We start from the raw sequence: 17,666 nt of genomic DNA, 5'->3' as shown, positions 1-17,666 counted from the left end.
GGATCTTAAACTCCCAGATGCTGGTAAAGCTTAAGAGGATTTCCAAAGATTAGGACTGGAGTATCTCTGTGAAGTGGCCTGGAGCTGACTCTCCAGAGCAGGTTGGAGAGATTTTAATATTGAGGGGTTTGCAGAGGTCTGCCAGACAATAAATTTCCAGGAAGAATGGTCACAAGTGTAAAATCAGCATCCTCATAAAACACACACTGTATATACATCTGTCTTGAACCTAAGGCTGTCCTCAAATAAACTCCACTTGACATTAAGATGAAAGTCTGGTCAGGTACGAAGTTGGGAAGCTGCAATCTGATCTGAAGCTGCGTTTGCCTTGCAAGCAAGGGGTTCACCTTGCCTGTTATAGAGGATGCCAGGTCTTTACTTGCCTCAAACAGTAGATGTGCTTCTTGGCCCCCATCCTAAAGGGAGCTAGCCGCTCAGCGCAGTCTACCCCACGAGCAAAACGGAGACCCTTGTGCTGCATAGCTGGTCACAGGCTGCTGCTGCCGGCCAGGCTGGGTGGGCGCTGCTGGAGGGTTGCCCATTGCTCAGGAGACTTCAGTCAGTCTCCTGAATTATTCTGTTTAGATACTGTTCCATTGATGACAGTAAAAAAAAAAAAAAATCAAATTTGATCAATGCTGCTTTTGTGGATGAGGTTTTCAAAAACACTCACTCCCACTGAAGTCAATGGGGAATTTTTGGGTTGGATGAATTTTATTTCAGGAGGAAAAAGTTAAGCTAACACAGGGTGTTTTTATAGTCCCATTCTAGATATTACATCCTTCAAGGCCCTCTTTGGAAAGCTTCCAGGTGGGAGATTTTTTTGGTCTTATATTCCAGGGCTGGCACTTTCAGCAAAGGCGCATGAAGTTCAACACTGCAAAACTGAATTTTTCAGAAATGTGTGTGTGTGCTGTAGGGGCCTGGCTCTCATCTCAGGTGCTCTCAGCTGTCCCAAATGAAAGGCAATACTGAGCTGGCTTTATAGTTGCACCTGAGCAGGTGAGGTGCCCTGATACCCTTGGTCTTGTAACTGTTGTTTTTAGCTGTTTTCTGATCTTACTACTTCAGTCAGGTTCTGTCTTTATATTTGGCATTGGCTGCTTATCCTAGGGAAGGGCATAAGTGAATTCAGGCGTGTACTGAGTTTGAGACTCAACAAAAGCACAGGATGGGATGTGGATGGAGAGCCTTGCACAACCTGATCGCCGCTCCTCACAGTGCACCTTCTGCCAAGGATGGACAGCAAGAGCAGATGGTGAAGAACACAAGGTGGAAGCAGAGATGGAAGGGGAATGTGTGGTTTTGGTGGGGGGAAGCCCTGGCACTCATGGCTGCAGGGAGCAGCCAAGCAGGTGGTTGTACTCAGGCTGGTGGTTGTACTTTCCATGTGGAACCATGTTTTCCAGTGGTTAGTCTGCAGGTGGCCGTGCAGCTGGGCTGATGGCTTGTGACAATGGGCTGGGAAGATGTGGTGCGTGGCAGGCCAGACCTGATGCTGAGCTGGTCTCTGTTATCAGGGTACGCTGTGTTAGGGTCAGGTTTGTCACTGGAAACCGCAGTCTGGAGGGAATGTGGAAATCCCAGCGTGGTGCTCCCCGATGCATGCCAGTGAGATCCTGAGCTGGCGTCGTGATGGGAGAGGAGTGTGTTGGAGCACTTCCCATTGGAGTGGTTTGTGAGCAGATATTTCAGTGCGGACAGTTTCAGATAAACCCCAGGCAGGGTTTGCAGAGGCAATGGCAGGCAATAATTCTGTCACTGCAGTGGGAGGAAAGTCGACCCACTTCTGCTCTGGAAAGCCTTTACCAGGACAATCCTGGAGACAGGTCTCACTAGCAGGTGCTTATGAAGCAAAGGAGCTGATACGCTTAGAGGATTCCTGGGGATGTTGCAGAGCCTTTTCTCCCTGGGCTCTGAAATCACTTCCAGGCCAGTAGCCAAGCGCAAGCTGTAAACAACAAATGGTGGCTGATGATCCCATCTCATTTTGCTGAGTTGTTAACTCCAGGCTTTCCCTTGGTATCTTCTCTCCAGTGCTTTGCATTCCCATCTTCAGCTCCCAGTGCTGTTGTGGCATCTGGCTGTCTCCTGTCGTGCTGTCGGTGTGAACTTGGTGTGAAGGAGTCACTTCTGTGGTGGCTTCCACAGGTATGTAATGCAGGAAAAGCTGATGGATCCAGGCTCTGTGGTCAGGGGGATGTTTGTCTTCTCTCCCTGGGGTTTCTCTAGTCCCTGCTGGTTTGGGAAGGGCTAGAGATAAGGTCAGAGGAGAAATGTCTGGGATTTGCATCAGCCTCTGCCTCAGCACTCCAACATGGGCAAATTGGAAGGCAGATCTTGTGGCCTTATTTGAGGTTTTTTCCACCCAAGCACCCCCAGCTACACAGGAAAATTCACCTGGTGGGTATCCAGACTTTATCCTGCCACCAAATGTTCTCACCTCATCAAATATCCAAACTGGGGTTCCTGTCTATCACTGGTTTTTTTTTTCTTACCATTTAGGAAATTCTAAAACCCTTCTATTTTGTTGTCCTGTGAGATGATGCTGTAGCAATTAAGCAACACAGCCGAGCCCAAGGCCCTTTTGAAACCCCAGCCTACACAAATATCACATAAGCAGCAGTATTTATCTAGGATCAAAATAATACTGTGCAAACACTGAAATTATTGGGAGACATGCCTAGTGCATGCACATGTCCTCCTGCTCTGAACTCGTGAGCTTAGCTAGCCTTTTCACAGCAGAAACTCTTTGAGCTGGGAACATCTGGCTTGGTGCAGCAAAGGTAAATGTTCCAACGAAAACACCAGGCGTGCAAGTGAGGTGTGGGCTGGAGCCACATCTCAGCACCGTAACCCTTGTCCTTCCCTGTTTCACCACCCCGTGCTCATTCCTTGCCTTTTCATTGCACAATTGATTGTTTGGGCAAGGGACTCAGCTGGATCTTTTTGTTTGCTCTGCAAAACATGCAGCACATCTTGTTTCATGGCTACATGCAGAAACAGCTAACCATCTCCTTACAGCACGGGCCTCACCTGTGTTAAGCTTGTGTTTGCTTTGTTAGGATCTGGTGCTGCTGGTTTGGCTGTGGCCCTCGCTGTCACCCTCCCCGACCCTCTGGCACCCACCTTGCAGTTTTTCGGTCTGGCCCGGGAACAGGCAGTGAGGTTTTGCCATACCTCTGGGGTGCACGGGTTTCTTTCCACGGGCTTTGTTACTGCTGAATTAAATTTACAACTCAGCCCCGTGCGGTGGCTGGGTGCCCAGGTTTCACTTGGTGTGTTTATTCATCTTACAAAAACCTGAGCTACAGCCTATAGAAGTGGGGAAAAGGGCTCCAGATCAGCTCTTTTTGTGCCTCATTAGTGGTGTTTGGTGCCTGATCCTGCTGTTTTATCCACCGGGCTGCAGCCCTTTAGCTTGTACATATGCCGATGTGTCCTCTGCGGTTGCTGCTCAGAGCAGCTCCTGGTGTGCTGCTTCCTTCTGCCGAGGCTGGGGGTCCCCCGCTGTCCACCCCGGCTCTCCGGAGGATGGGCTGAGCCAGAATTCCCTAGTCATTAGAAACACTTGGACAATAGTTGAATTGTCCTTTAAGAAATTTTTTTTAACCCTCTTGGTTTTTGCTGCGCATTAGCCTGATGAGCTAAATTGTAAAACGCTTCTGTAACAGGGGTTAAAAACTCCAAATAGTGAGTCAGAACAGGCATTTGAAGAGACATAGACTATCTCAGCTTGTCAAAATAAACATTTTGTTTAAGCACAGAGCGTGCCACTGTCTGAAAGCTCATAATTTAAAACAAGACTTTTTTTGGTTTGACTTTTCCCCGATCGTAAAGCTGAGTGTGTATAGCATAGGTATGGAATGGCGTGACTTTACAGCAATGTAATTGCAGTGAAACTTTTTTGGTATGGAAACTTTTTCTGAAAACCTGTCAGGCTGTTTATAAATAGAAACATTGGGAAGAGCCTGGGCTGTCTGTTGGCTGATCATCCCCATAAGCTGCTACCCTGCTGCTGGGCCGTCAGCTCGTGCTTCATGGGGTTGTCCTGGCTGGATCTGCTGACGTCTCCCTCACAGGGAGGGCGGTTGGCTGTTTCTGGAGAGCATGGTTCATGCAGGGGAAGCGAGCAGAGCCCCAACACCCACTCTTGGGATGCAATGAAAGACAGTTATTGTCAGCGGGCGTTAGCAGGAGTGCTGGGTTATAGCCGGGAGTGCAGAGGGGGCCGGGCAGGGGGAGCACAGAGCTCAGTGCCGGCAATGTTCCTGCAGCGCGAGCGCAGCTTACATAAAAGCAAATTCCTGATGCTTTGCACACCCGGAGCCCATCTGGCACCAGCCATGGCACGGACAGAGGCTGCAGGAGCGGTGGCTGTGGTGCAGGTTCCTGGGCTTGAGAGTCTGCGGGATGTGGCTCGGTGCAGAAGCCACTGAAAATGCACTTTTTCCTCCCTCCTTCTGTCCCTACAACTTTAGCAGAAGATAATCTGAAGCAGCATGTTTCTTTAAATGCTCTCATTTAAAACTCTAACTCAGAGCTCCAAACTCTTTGTTCTTAACTTCCACCAGGAGCTCGTGGTGGGACCTTGGGAGAAATACGTGGCTCTGTCCCTGCACGTCCCCAGCTCTGAACACCCAAAGCTGGCATGCTTTTCTGATGAGGACCGTGGGTATTGCAGCTGAATGTCAGAGCCCTAACAAACCCCAGTGTGTTTTTCTTCAGGGCGTTTCCCTGATACGCATCATAGCTTGGTCACAAAGAACTGACCCTCTGCAGGAGAGAGGAGGAGAAAAGAGGCAGAATTATTCCCACTTTGGGAAAGAAAAGAAAATAGTGCACAATGAGAGGTAAGGAGCAGGCTTGCCATCTACACCTGACTGATTTAGGAGCAGGGAGGTGTTTGTGGTGTGGCCAGGTTTGTAAATCCCACCTGAAACAGCTTGCCTCCGACCTCCTCTGTGCTCCTGGCTTGGCTGAGCTTGGGGAGGGGTGACCTCCAGGGACATCTGGTGAACAGGGCTATGGAGGTGACAGGTATTTATTGGCCTTCATGTGTAAAATGGTTCATAAAGCATCTAAGGAATAAGATTTAGCATCATTTTGTGGATCAAGCTTTCCGCATCCGTAAACCAAATAGCCTTGCTCTTTAATAGGACCGTGTTCTGCCTCTGCCCTCCACAGCAGCTGCTTCTTTTCCTTGCCTGTTTTGAGGGCAACTGAGTCACCACCTCCTCTCCTTAGGACTGCTGTGTCCACCACGTGTGCAGGACTCTCAGACCCTAAGTATGGATATCTTAAGTGAAAGCCTGGTTGCAGGATGGTTGTTCCATCTCTCTGTTCTTCCTTCCCTCCTTACCTGCAGGCTGCTGTTCAGAGCTTGCTACAGACCAGTTTTAAACATGCTGTAGCATGGAAGTTTGTCCCTTTGACAGCGATGGACCTTCAGGGGAGCCTTTATCAGCAGGACTTTCCTACCATCTTATCCTAGCTGTTTGTGCTAAGCAAGATTGCTTTTTACTACTTTGACTATCTAGTCATAATTACATTAACTGTTGTACTAGGCAAAGTTAGTGAAAAGTAAAATATTTGAGTCAGAACACTCTGCTTTTGTGCTAGATAACTTTTAAAAGACTAATGACATCTAAGTGAAAACACGCTGGCTTTATAAAAAGTCTTGTATCTACAAATACTAATACTGATGATCTAATTTTTTTCCAAGATCTATTTGAATGCATCTTCCTTTTTGGCATGATTTTTTTTTCCCTTGGATTTTCTGCTTTGAAGTTTCCCTTGGACAGACATCTTCCCAAGGAGGTTCAGTCTAATCCCTCCAGCCACTTCTACCAACTTTGTGCCTTGCTTTGAGGTGCAAGACTCTGAGTGATTAATGGGTTTTGGGCAGAAAGCTGAGACTGGAAAGATCTTCCGTGTGGTCTTGTCCTGCTGTGTGCTATCTTGGCCATTGGTCAGTGCTGCAGAAATGAGAACTGCTGACTTTTTTTTTTCCCCTTTTTTCTTTCCCACTGTGCTTCTTGGTGTAATACTGACCTTCTGCAGCTCCTCCTTGGTCAGTGCAATCACATCCTGTGCTCAAGTATAGAAATAAAGGCACAAAGGCTAGAAGTGATGGACGTCATCTGTATTTCTTGCATGGGTTATTTGAATCTTGATGCTGAGTAGCTACCTGGTATGGCACTGCTGTCCCTTAGCGCTGCCTGGCCCTCCATGGCCATAGCAAAGCCATCACTGATCCCAGCCATGGTCCTTGGCTCCAAAGAGCATCCTTGGTGTCACCGAAGTCATCCTCCTTTCTAACCCTTCCCAGAGAGGGAAGAAGCCAGGAGGTAACTGGCTGTGTTCTCACGGTGTCTGTTTCTTGGGTTCCAGAGTACGCCCTGCCCTCAGCCACCATGGGTCTGCCCGGCCACCTCATCCAGTGCCACCGCCCACAGCCTGCCTACACCACTCACACAGCCCCCGTGGTCAAGATGCTCGTTGAGCAGGATGAGCGGAGGAAGGCTGCATCCAACCGCCCAGCAGAGACAGAGCCAAACAGAGAGCCTCAAGAAGCTGGTTTTGAGGAGGTAACTCAAGTGCTGTCAAAGCTGAGCAGTGGTGGCAGCACCCCCAGGACTGGGAAGGACTCTGTAGGAATGTCCGTGGCTGAGAGGAGTTTGCCATCACCAAGTGTTTGCAATAGGGTTATTTTTGCAAGAAAACCTCCCTTGCATGTGCTACCATATAGTTCCCTGGCACATTCCAGCAAGAAGAAATGATTTGTCCACAGCTAGAAACAAAGAAAAAAGGTGCTCTCAAGTGTTTTCCAGAATGCATTAAACTACAAATGCAAATAGCATTTAACTTTTTGACTCTTTTCCTAAAAGCCCCATTTGAATGAAAGCGGACAACCACAGAAGGTGGTGGTGCTGCATTTTGCGTTTGTCTGCTCTCAGGTCTGGAGAAAACCATAACCTCTTCCTCTTGAACTTGCTTCACATGCGTTGCTAGCTGTTTGCTGCTTTGAAACGCCCCACAAAGGGTGCAGTGCAGAGGCACGGCATGGAGATGCGGATGCCTGCACGCCCACGCAGCCCGGCACACACACACAGGGCCCAGTTCTCTGCTCTCCTGCATCTTGTGACCCCGCTGGCGTTGGTGCTGAGTGCCAGCGGCTGTCGCAGGGATTTGGCTGAGGGTAATGGCCTCTGGGGACTCTCTGTGCCTCTGCATCCACTTGAGATGTTGGGTGACTGGAGGAAAAGTGCGCTGAGAATCACTGTCCCCTCTCCTTGAAGCCATATGTTGCTGAAGGGGCATGGACTGAAAGGGAGAGGAGTTCACAACGAGCATTTCCTTGCACTTTTATCCCTTTTCCCCTGGCTTGTCTGTCCTTGGATTGTGAGGTCTGTTCAAGTTGCATTTACTGGACTCTGCGTATGTATATATCTGACTTGTGTGCATGAAAGCATCACGTACATAATTAAAAGCAGTGCAGCAAAGCTGAACAGTCAGCTGGTAGATGAGTTGCTATTTTTCACTTTTACAGATAGCAGAGGTGCTAAGGTCAAAACTGCTGGGGGGGATGTGATTTTTTTTGCAAGTCCTTAGCCTTATGTGATACAGGAAAGCATGTACTTAGGGTCTCCAGCTGCTGGTGCATGCCAGCTCAGACCCTAGGTGCTGAGGATTGAAACCATTTGCAAAGGCATCACCTCATTATTTGGCTACAAAGGTAGAATCCAGTTTTCTAGGACTGTCTATGGCCACCTTCCTTCATTCAGACCTCCCAACTTGTGCAATGGAGCCTGCAGGCACCTCTGACGGTGTGTCCATCTCTGTTATAAAAGGTCCGTGCTGTGCATCGAGCAAGGCAGGGTTCAAATTGGGCAAAATGCTGAGTGACTACTCAATTAAAAACTATACCAGCCTGCATACCTGAGAGGTGGCTTCTCCATCATGAGCACCTCTCTTTTAGGAGAGCATCTAAAAGGGAGCAGGAGGCTCTGGAGAGGTGGGACGGCGGGCGCCCAGTCTAGCCGTGTGTGCTGGTACCCCCAGTGTGCTCGCCTGCTGGTAGGGCTCTGCTGGGGATATGTGCCCTCACATTTCTCTGGAGTTTCTAACTCTGGCAAATATGGTTGGGAGTTTTTGTCATGAAGACAGCAAGACACCCTCTCCCGCAGGGGTGATCCCTTCTAATTTCAGATTCCACTTCTGCAGGGACTGAAATTGTGTCAGATCATTTCAACATTTAATGCATTGGAAACAGTATTTTCCTTGTGATGGTGGAAAAATATTGCCAAAATTTTTTTCCATCAAAATTAAATTTGCTTGAGGAAGCCATTTGCCCTGGAAAACTTTGCTAAAGTTATAAACAACTTATCTAATAATCCAGGAGTATTTGCTGCTGCGTCTAGTGCGCTGTTCCCAACTGCTGCTGTCAGCTCATGAGATTTTTGGCTGAGATGGGGCCAGCGCCACTCGTCAGCTGAATGCTTTGGGAAACAGTGTTGGGCCTCTGCAGGGAAAAAAAAAAATGTAAAGAATTAGAAAATGCAACAAAGAGAAATTACCGCTTTCTATGGATGTATAAATAAACTTGTTCCCTGCCCTATTTCGAGCCGCGGGTTACTCACACCCCTCGTGCCTGCGCACGCACAGACACAGCACATCACAAGCCCTGTGTTCAGCGGTGCGTCTCGCCTGCCAACCCGCGGCTTTGGTCACAAGCCACGGAACTGGGAAGAAATAAATGAACCTTAGTTTCCAGCTCTTCCCTCTGACTTTTCTGTTTGTTGCGAGGGATCCCGGAGAAGGGACGCGGTGGTGTTGTGTGCTTACCTCCTTGCTGATGCGATGACTACAGAAATAGTTGGGAGCGCCAGCTGGGGCTGTGTCCTGATCGTGGCTGGGGGGGGCTGTGGGCACTGTCCCCCTGCACCCCCTTGGCATCCAGCCTCCTCTGCGGGGTGGCTGCGTGGGGCACCATCTGTAAGGGGGGGGTGGTGATGGCTTCTATTTAATAGCATCTATGTATGTGGTTGCACTAGGACAGTGTCGCGTGGGAGTACTGAAGCAAGTGGAAGAGGTGTAAGATGTGCTGTGAACCACTGTCCGAGCTTCTCGTGGTTACTGGTTTGCTCTGCAATCACATATTCCCAGTGAAGCGGGGGTAAGGCACGGGTTTCTCCCTAGGTTTGCTGTAGGCTACCTCTGCCTGTGCAGAGGATGCTGAAGCAGGTGTGAATTGTATGCGCTTGCACAGCTCGGGGATGGTGAGAAGGAGAACACCCACCTTCCTTCTGGCTGCACAGGGGCTCTACCATGGCTGGGATCTTGTTCGTACCTCTGTGTTAAACCATTTTCGCTATTACACCTCCTCCCTCGGGGAATGGCCTTCTCTTTCTGCAGGTGAAAGACCAGAGTTATTTATAGGCAGTTCTGTGGTGAGAAATGGTACAGAAAAAGGGTTGAAATCATCCCTAGAGCGCCAGAAATGGTAGCTGAGGTGACTGAGAAAACATTTTTGTTTTTCTTTTGCGTGTGCAAGTGTTTGCACATGTGCTCAAACGTGTTAAGAGTTCACTGGGGGAAGGCGTCCCAGGGCATCCCTGCAACAGCGTCTTTCCAGGTGGGGAACCCTGTCCCGTGGTCAGGTCGAGGACCAGTGGAGGCGTTGTGGGCTGCTCTTTGCTCTCCTCTCTTCCTCACTGGATACATTAGCTGTTCTTTTGTCTCGGTTTCTCTAGCTCTGCAGCAGGGACTGTAGTATGTAGTTGGATTGGATTGTGCACGTGCGTTGGAGTTCGGGCACGTTAAAGCTGCCTTGAAAATGTTCTGGCAGTAGAGCTTTCTGTGGCAAAATGGCCAGAGGTGTAAAAGTTTCAAGGAATCGAATGATTTTTATCATTAAAAATAGTTGAAAATTCATAATGTCTTTAGAGAAGGTTGAAGTGCTGCTTCTCCATAATGAATTAGAGTAAAATGGAAACAGGCAAAACCAAGTGTTGCAAAAAGCACTTGTAGGGGGGGAAAAAAAAAAGGGGGGTTGGGGGGGGAAACAAAAGGAAAAAACCAAAAACCAAACATGCTGACTTTGGTAATTCTTAAAATGAATTTTTCAGTAGCTTCATTTCATGGGAAATCTGACTTTTCTGTTGTTGTCACTGAGGATAAAAGGGACCTCTCCAGAGCTGCAAATTCGCAGAATGGTAATTGTGTTTCAGCTTGTACTGCCCACTAGCATTAATAAAATACTTCGAGGGCTCTGTTCAGCTCCAGTTGAAATCAATCACTATTACTTTGGAGCCCCAAGGCACAGCAACGCATGGCGTCAGCGAGCCCGGGGTGCAGCGGAGAAGGGTGTAGGTGGCATTGGGGATGCCAAGAGGGCTCGTCACGTTGGTGAGCTCTGTACTCCAGATGTGCCTTTCGTGAGGCTGAAACCCGTAAAGTAACGGTGTCCTGGGCCCTGCCCTTGGTCTGTAGCCTGGTGCCAGAGGGTTGGATAGGAAAAAGTTTGCTGCGTGGTGCAGGCACAGCTGCAGGGATCCCTGCCCGCGTGCAATGTGCTAGAGCAGGGCAGCGGCATAAGGTTGGATGTGGCACAGGGGAACATCGGGGATCTGAGGATGGGAGGAGATGTAGGGTGTATCTTGGGGGGTGTGTGGAATTGACCCCCCTGCATCTGTCAACAGATGTAGCAGCACCTACTTTTGTGGTTATAATATACAACTGGAGGCCCAGAGTTAATTGCAGCTCTAAATGACTTTTATTATGCTGTGGTTGCTCCTCGCCTGCTGTATTGAAACCAGATGCTCAGGTCATTAAGTAGATATAAGCCAGGTGCTGACTGCCTTATTTAAGCAAAATACAAATTGATTTCCTGCAGGAGTGTGTGGTCATATATATGCCAGCACCCAAGAGTGGGACGAGAAGGCTGGGGAGAATGGTGGCCATCGTGGCTTGGGGGACCTCAAGGTCTTAGTATTGCTTTGGGACTTGGCTGATGGATTGACTGGATGCAAAACTGCTGAGGGTTTGGGGGCAGTTACTGTGCTCCAGAGCCGTTCCCCTGAGCATGTCACCAACGTGTTGCTATATGTTTAGAAAAGTGTCTCTGGATGAGACACCTGCCCTGCTGAAAGGCACATGGATCTGACAGCGTGGCACAAAGGTGACAAACCCTCAGCAGCACGTGGTGTTGATGCTGGGAGGATGCTGCGGTCTAGTCCCTAGATCAGGTCTGTGGTGTGGGCCTCTAGCCCAGTATTGTAACCTCACAAGTGGATCTTTTTGTTGGAGGATTTGTCACTGAGGACCTTTCATCTCAGAGTGCTTTACCATGGTCATGAGCACAGCAGGGAGAAATTAGTTGGTCGTGAACAGAGGGAAGAGTCGCCCAGCTAACACCAAGGTGTTTCCGAAATAGTGTTTCTCAACAATTTTGTGTCTGCATTCACCACTTGACTCATCTGTCATCACGCAGCCGCCTGTGACAGCAGCAGCTCCAGGCGGGGAAGCGCTTGCTGCTGTTACCCTCTGCAAGTGCTCGTGTTTGAGCCCTGGAGGAGCTGAGCTGCTGCCAGCAATTACAGTTACTGGTTCCTGGCTCGTGCCAAACACTGCCAGCAGTGCTCAACCTGTCCTCACCATCCTGCGCAGGTGGAGGGGAGATGCAGCAGATGCCAAGGTGATGGAGCTGTCGGTGCCTGCTGCTCTCTGATCCTTTTGCAGCTCTTCATGAAGCCTGTGGCGAGTGCCACGGGTGTCACAGCCTGCTGCAAACTGCCTTATTTTCACTGGGATGTGGATTTCTTTCCTTAGAGGCAGCTTGGGGTGGGTTCTGTGGGGTTATATGAAACTGAGGGGGAGACTGGTGAGAACTGCTTGCTATTTGGCTGGGAACACTGAACCTGGGTACCTGGAAGCCTCTTGGAGTAGTATCAGACCTCAGGTGAGCCTAGGGCAAAGCTGTGACAGCCTGGACTTGCGCTTTGCTCAGTCATTCTTATTAGAATCAAAGAGCAGTGGAAAACCTGCCATTTTCATGCAAGAATTCCCCCTCCCCAAGCGCTGCTCTGTCTGTTCTCCCAGGCCACAAAGATGCTTTTTTTTTTTTCCCCTGCACCTAGCATTTATGCTGCTGGGTGCAGTTGTGCTGCTCCGGGTCTCAGGAATGACTCTGTCTCAGTAGGAGCTTGGTATGATGTCAATGTTTCGAGTGGGTGAAGCAGAGGAGGCAAAAATAGACATTTAGACATTTTTCCAGTTATGCCTTTTTGAAAAGGAGTATTTATAGCTCGGTGCATAAACACAAGCTCTCTTTGTGAATCCGCTACCAATTGCAACGCAGTGCTCGGCCAGCACGTTACCCCTCAGACCCTTGTGCTCTCAGGCTCAGGACTGATCTAGGCAGCTTTGACCTCCTTGCAGTGGGAGCCTCCGTCTCCCCATTCCATAACACAGTGCTGGAAGCGTTTTCCAGTCTAGGCGTGAAGCACCCGCAAAGATCTCGAGGTGCTTGGGGGCTGGATCCCCTTGTAGCAAGCTGTCCTGGCTCATCTCCAGGGTGTGGATGCAGCACACGGGAGTCTGAGCCACAATTTTGTGATTAACTCTGAAGCATAATGAGGATGGTTATCAGGATCATTTTATCAGGTCACTCATTGCTGCGTGCCAAAGGTCCAAATCACTGCATTTCATTTACCGCCATTTCCCCATCTATGGAATTTGGATAATGGCCTTTAACACACAGCTTAAAGTGCTTTGAGACTTCTTCACAGCAATGCTACCAGAACCACCTCTCAAGGCGGTGACCTCGCTTGCAAGGAGTCTTGGGTCTTGGTTCACATCATGTGCTGTTAAAGCTTTCTAGCTACTATTTTCTCCACTGTTTCAGCAGGAATGGAAGGTCAGATGTACGTGGCAGCTGAAGAGGCTTTCAGAGGCCAGTGCTGGCTCTTCAAAAACTGGTGGTGGTTTTTTTTTTTTCCACGAAGACTGTCCTGCTGCCACTCTGCAAGAAGCACTGGTTATTTTTGGCAACGCTTTTCATTGCACTTGGCAATCTGAACTGCAGGGAGATGGTGCCCTGAAGGGCTTCATCGTGTGATGCTCACCAGAGTGGCTGGAGTTTATATGTTTGCGTTTATGGATCTGTTATACTTTGAATAGCAGCTTGGTGGAGAGTTAATGCTGACTTCTGTGGGAGTGAAACTCCCAGGTCTTTGTGATATGAAAAAAGATGTGTGAGCAGAAAGGTGGGGCTGATAATGTCTAGATGCCATGGGAGTCTCTGCAGGTGGATGGTATTCAGTGCCTTGCAGGATCAGGCTCCTAGGATCTAGGGGGTTTTAACTCTTGCACCTTAGAGCCTTAAAGGCAGGAAAAATAACCCTGATGAGCAACGGGCTGAAAGCCTGGCATACTCTGTGCTTGCTGTGACACGTGGCTCCGAGGGTGTGCCTCCAAAACGTTGCCAGAGATCTCGATCTCGCCTCAAACTATTTTTCATCAAGCCTTGGTCTGATCCCTGGCCTGCTCTCCAAGCTGCTTGAGAGGAACAATAAACTCCATTCCTATGGCTTGTCTCACGCTGCCTAGTTATGTGCCAGCTCATCAGGTTTCCCACGCGGCGCCTGCAGGCTTGTTGCAAGCTCTGAGGTCGGTGCTGCCTTCCTCGCTCGTGCATCCCTGCCCTAGCAGCGAGCGCCTTCGCTGCATCAGCAATGGCATTTTGATTCCTCCCCTGCAGATACAAAGTCTGGAAAGGTTTAGTACACCAGCCCTGTTCGGATTTCCTGAACTTCTCGGGCCTGAGCTCTGCATCGAGCTGTAAGCTCTGGGTGCAGGAAAACTGTCTGGGTGGGTCACAGATGTTATTTGCAGCCTGTGGGTACTGAGGGGTAGCTTGGAAATGCAGTTCCGCCCCCAAAACCCATCCACTCCACTGAAACCAACACTTCTACAGAGGTTTTGCTGTGTTCCTGCTTGTATTCGGGTTCAAGGCTCGTCTGGATATCATAGCATGGAGTGGGGATCGTGGGAAGGAGAGCCCAAATGCTGCAATTCAGTCTGTCCAGGCTGATCATTCTTCTGTTTCTTCTCTCTCCCCGTCCTCCCTATCTCCATCTTTCAGCTGAGCTGCCTGTTAGCACAGCGAGGACAGGAGCAAAGCTTAAAGGCTGGATGAGATTTCCCTGGCTCAAATGTAAGGGCGAATCCCTACGCCTTGTTCTCACAGAACCCCAAGGATAGCCACCTTTAGTTCCTGCCTTCAGTGGGTGGCATCTGCTTCTTCGAGTCCAACCTTACTCCGGCTGTGGGAATTCTGGGTGTGCAATTTGGGTTGAACAAGGGATTTTTCCACTTTTCTTGTAATGGAAATTTCTTACTGGCTAAATGAAACTTAGATGCTTTTTTAAAGTTTTCTTAATGCACAGTAGATGCTTTCTTAAGGGTGTTACAGTTTCTTGTTAGAAATCTGAAAACCACAAACTGATTTTGGTTTGGTTTTGACCACAGATTTTCAATTTTTAAATAGATAAATAAAAGATCTCTTCCCAATGAGCCTGGGGAAGGAAAGCTAGACTTTCTCCTAGATCTTTAGCTCTGCTGGTATGAGACTCAGCATTATCTGTTTAGGAAGAATAGCATTGAAAAAAAAGTAATGCCTCCTCTAGAAAAATGCAGATTATCTGTTGAGCTGAAGGAGCACAGGCTGTGAGCCTGTTCCAGAACTGCAGTCCTTGCTTAGGGGAGAGCTCCCACTCCAGTACTGTTGCTTTTTTTTAAATAGTGATGATTAGGATAATGTGTGAGCAGGTTCAGCTGAAGATTTGTGGCAAGCCTTGTTTGGAGGAGTGTGCATAATGGCTGCCCAGGGCAGGGCTGCAGAAGGGTCTGCCTATCCCACAGTCCTTTCCTTTCACAGCAGATGTAACGCTTGCTCTGCTGGGAGCCAGGAAGATGGATTCTGCTGTGTAGTGGCAAAGCTAGGGATGAAGAGACTGATTTGGTACCATGCAGTAGCATCCTCTGAGATGGGGTGGGCTGGTGGGACTGCCGTGGGCTGAGGAGGTACCAGTCCTCTGCTCCCTGCAGTGTGCAGGAGTGGGGAGCTGCTGCAGCGGGGCTGGAGCTTAAACTGCTGATGGGGCTTGGAGCTTCAAAACACCAGTGGGGAGAGGGAGGAGGCCATCAGATCACTCAGTCCTTGCCTGCAGAGGTGGGACCAGCTGCCCTCATGGGGAATTGCAGTCCCACCTCTCCCCATCCACCTCTGTGCTCTCTGCTTGACTGCACTGACTGCATGCCAGGGGCTAGCGGGGGCTGCACCTGCAGGAAGAAGAGTGGTGGCAATTATATTTTAGCCTGTGGTCCTCTGCATATATGACAGATTACTCTTTACAGTCATCAGGAGCCAGAATCAGACCTGTTGCTCTCCAAACACAACTCCCTAAATGCCAGTGAGATGCTCAAAGCCATGATGGAGGATGACACAAAAGGCAGCAGCTGGGAAAAGTCTTTTGATTTGCCATCAGGGTTGACAACTCTTGCAGGACTCCTACTTTGGGGCGGGGGGAGTGGTTGTGCCCAGACCTCACACGAGGACCTACCAGCCTTTTGGTAGGGTGTGTGGAAGGCCACTCTGCTGAAGCTCTTCTGTGGTCAAAAGATTTCCCCCCTTGGTGCTGGCATCCTGGGCTCCCTTTTAGCAGCCTCAGTAGATAGATGGCATTCCAGCCACCCACAGAAATTATGTTGGCTAAAGGCAGCCAGAAGACCAGGGAGTTTATAAATAAGTCATGTGCCTGTCTGCCGTTGCATCCTACACTTGGTGCTGCAGAGCAGAAAAGAGCTCGTCATATGTTACTTCTGTGCAAGATGCTTTGTCCCTTCATGGTCTTCCCCCAAGGCTGCTCTTTCTTGGTTGTTTGACTATGTTGGACCTCAGAGTTTATGAAATGCTTTAAAAAGAGTAAATGGTGATCTTGCCCACAAAATTCAGTGGAGGTAGCAAGACATCCAGGCCCTTCTTAGAAGTTGCTCTCTGAAGGCATGGCACGGGTTTTAAAGGGAACAGATCCTGCCACTCTCAATCTACAGCCCTGCCCTACGAGCTCAGTAAATTCATCAAAACATGGTATAAACTCTGCTGGGGAGCTGCCAGCCCTGTGTACGTGGCTACAGTAGCAGAGCCTGTGTGCACCAGGATCTCTCTGCATCTCCACACCAAGGAGGTGAACCGTGTGGGTCTGCACGCTGCTGGCAGCCACGGGCAGCAGCAACCACTGCTAGCAATGACCTGGACTGAGAATTTCTTCTCAAAGGGGTCATACCTGAATTTGGGGCCCTTTATAGCAGGGTGACAGCCAAGGCAAGCTCTGATGCTCACCATGTCACTCCTCTGTTTTCTTTCTAGCCATGCGTGGATCTATCGGCACATTTCCTGGAAGATGCTCTAGCAATTAAATTGCCATTGATCTATCCGAGCTGGAAGTGGGCTCCGCTATTAGCTGAGGCTGTTAGCAGGGCCGTGGAGAGCTCAGCATGTTGGAGCTGAAAAATATGCTCGGGGAACAGAAACTCTCTGTGGCCACCCCAGCCGTTCTGGGCTGCTAGCCAGACTCCTTCGGACGGATTAATGGCAAAGTACAATGACGATAACAAGAGCTATCCTTTCCAATGGAGAGCTAATCCGCAGCGAGCAGGGCTCTAGACTTGCTGATTCACTCCCTAATGGATAAATAGGGATGCTTTGCACATACTCCAGTGTCTAGACGAAGCGGGGTGCGCAGGGAAAGGTGCTGCTGCAAAAAGCCGGGCAGTTTGCAGTGGGGCCACGTGGACGTGTGTAAGCACTTCCACTAGAAGCTCTCCTCCCTGGAGGATCTGATAGTGTAATGATGCAGAAATGATAGGGTGAGCCTCTAAAACCTGGGTGATGCAGGAGTCGGAGGAGACAGGCTTGTAGTGGTGGCCTTGAAACCAGGTAACAGCAGTCGTGGTGTTTTGCCTGTCTGCACAACGGTGTGATTGGAGAGGGCCGTTCGCTCGGCAAGTGGGAGCGAGCAGAGGTCACATCGTTCCCCGGGGAGTGGAGGTTATTGCTTGCTTTAATTGTTATGGGAAAGGCTTGCAGAATCCAGTGTACGATGCTTTCTTTTGCATAGGGCTTTGGCTGAAGCTTAGCATGGAAAAATGCATCCTGCTTGGAGAGGCTGGTCCGAGTGGACCCCTGAAGAGCCTCTAGTCAGCGGGATGGGGAGATTTCATAGTGAGTTTGGTGCTTGCAGCCATGCAAACTCTTTCCCCATAATGATACAGGAGGGTGGGTGAAGATTCATGCTTTCCCCTGTCTTTAAAAACTGATTTCCACCCGCGAAAGAGGTTTTGTGGGTGAAGGCAGTCAGTTGAGGAACCCGAGTCTGTTCCTGCCCCTGCAACAGAGTCAGTTCCTCCATCTGGTGTGAGCGTAGCTGGCCTGAGGTGAACCCCAGCTTCATGGAGGCTGGTGGCATTTGGCCTGTCCCCGGTGCAAGTGTCTTTGCTGGGATGTGAGCAGACGCAGCGGTTTGGTGCCTCCTGGGAAAATGGTCAGGCCCAAACTGAGGGAAGGGCCGTTGGTCTGGGGCTTGGTGTGAAACCACGGGGTA

The 17,666-nt window shown here is 49.5% G+C and overlaps 1 protein-coding gene across 2 annotated transcripts in view; it reads left to right on the top strand.

Annotated features, from left to right (window-relative positions):
* The window catches only part of TEKT3 (tektin 3), an 84,014-nt gene that overhangs the window by 21,838 nt on the left and 44,510 nt on the right, over nucleotides 1-17,666 (top strand). The window contains exon 1 of one of the 2 annotated variants that reach the window (XM_076353614.1): nucleotides 6,532-6,590. The exons of the other annotated variant lie outside the window; for it this stretch is intronic. The gene's annotated coding sequence lies outside the window, so the exon portion shown is untranslated. Of the gene's footprint in view, nucleotides 1-6,531; nucleotides 6,591-17,666 lie in introns of those variants that run through there. 2 annotated transcript variants of the gene reach the window in all.

The sequence above is a fragment of the Aptenodytes patagonicus genome, chromosome 16 (assembly GCF_965638725.1).
Source record: "Aptenodytes patagonicus chromosome 16, bAptPat1.pri.cur, whole genome shotgun sequence".
NCBI lineage: Eukaryota > Metazoa > Chordata > Aves > Sphenisciformes > Spheniscidae > Aptenodytes > Aptenodytes patagonicus.
Note: the sequence above shows the minus strand (reverse complement) of the source record. Positions and strands in the feature narration are given on the sequence as shown.